We start from the raw sequence: 2042 nt of genomic DNA on the forward strand, positions 1-2042 counted from the left end.
GTGCCTACACCGTTTCCTTCATTTCTTAATGCAATGGTGGAGGTAATCAAGTCCACCCTGAAGAAGGTTCTAAATTTGGAGAAAAAGAAAAAAATGAAGGTTGGACAAACTTGAGATTTGTTTTCTTTAGAGTATTGAAGGTTGAGAGGAGACCTGATAGAGGTATTTAAAACTGCGGCCTAGATAATGTAGACATTCAAAGCCTTTCTCCCCAGGGCGAAAATGTCGAAGACTAGAGGGGCAAAAATTAAAGATGTGCAGGGCCAAGTTTTTTTGGGTTTTTTTACACTGAATGATAGGTGCATAGAACATGCTGCCAGTAGTGGCGGTGGAAGCAGATACAATTGCGGAGTTAAATAAGCTTTTAGATAGGCACATAAATATGCTGGGGTACGAATCAACTGTTGGCAGAGGAGATTAACTTGGTGTCATGTTTGGCACGGACATTGTGGCTTAAAGGGCCTGTTCCTGTACTGTACTATTCTATGTAAAATTAGATACCACATTATCTCTTTATGACTTTTGTCTGAGGACACGTACCTGTAGGGTGATGTTTGGATTTCTCAGTAGATCATTGTTTGGCTTTTGCGGACAAGAGTGAGCAAATTTAAAGTTGTTCCAAAGATCTTGACCCGAAAAATCCCCTGTCGATTCCCTCCACGGATGCTGCCTGGCCCACCAGGTTCCTCCAGCACTTTGTATTTTGTTTATTCATGATGTACATTTGAAATTATTTTTGATGATTTGGATTTCACAGTCGGAGTTGCTGCTATTTTCACTGCACGCATCCACTGTGCACTTGCATGCGATTGGGTTCAAGGTCTGGTCCTCTCACCAGGTTCTTCAGGGGTGGTTACCTATGTTAGACCTCGGTCTGTGTGGCTCCTGAGACTGAAGGGGAAGATTAGCAGATGATGGGGAGCATGAACTTGGGATCGAGCAGCTGTGGAATAGGGGAAGTGAAGGTGACCTGTAGGGTTTCTCACGACAGAGGTTTGTGGAAAGGGGAACTACAAGACCTAAAGGATGTGAATAGTATACGGGTTAGTATTCGACTGGAGTGTGCTTGTAAGGACTCGTACACTGCTGCCGTGGTGGTATTAGAAGACTGAGTGGTGGGAACAGGAATAGACCATTCACCCTTTAGCCTGCTTTGTCCTTTGATCAGATCATGGTTGATCATCGACATTCCTTGAGTATAACAGTACTGGAGTAACTCAGCGGGTCAGTCAGCATCTCCTGGGGACATGGATAAGTGATGTTTTTGGTTGAGACCCTTCCTCAGACTGATAGTAGTAGGGGAAGGAAGCTGGTAACAATGTGGGGTTGGGCCGAAGCCAGCCAGGTAATGGGTGGATGGACACAATATGCTGGACAGGCAGCATCTCTGGAAAGAAGGAATGGATGACGTTTCGGGTCGAGACCCTTCAGTCTGAAGAAGTGTCTTGACCCGAAACGTGATCTGTTCCTTCTATCCTGAGCTGCCTGTCCCGCTGAGTTACTGCAGCATTTTGTGTCTACGGTTTAAACCTGCATCTGCAGTTCCTTCTTACACAAGTTCTAGGTGGATATAGATGAGGGAGGTTATGATAAGCAGATGGGTGGACAAGGGCCAGATATTAAAAGTAGACAAGAGGATGTCGGATAAGGAGAGAAGAGTGAAATGTAAAGCCTCAAATGCATCTCTGCCTTTTCCCTGTAACCCTTGATTCCCTTACTGATTAAAAACCTATCTAAACGTCAAAGTCACCAAAGTCAGGTCGGTGCAGGTCGGGGATCGCTGGAGAAGAGCTCCAACCGCCGGCCTGCGACCTATAGCATCCTGAAGCCATGGTCTTCGGTAGCAAAGTGGCACTCCAATCCGCGGAGTGTGTCCGACTTTCCCAATGTCGGAGTTTCAATCATCCCGACGAGAGGACCTGTACATCCGTCTGTCCGTAGCGGCGATTACGGAGGATTTATGGACCCGACCTCGGATGAACAAGGGAGGAGGATTGACTGAATGCTGTTGCCTTCCACCTCAGTAAAGAATGCTGTGGTGG

This window comes from Leucoraja erinacea, chromosome 4, assembly GCF_028641065.1.
Source record: "Leucoraja erinacea ecotype New England chromosome 4, Leri_hhj_1, whole genome shotgun sequence".
In the NCBI taxonomy this organism is placed as follows: domain Eukaryota; kingdom Metazoa; phylum Chordata; class Chondrichthyes; order Rajiformes; family Rajidae; genus Leucoraja; species Leucoraja erinaceus.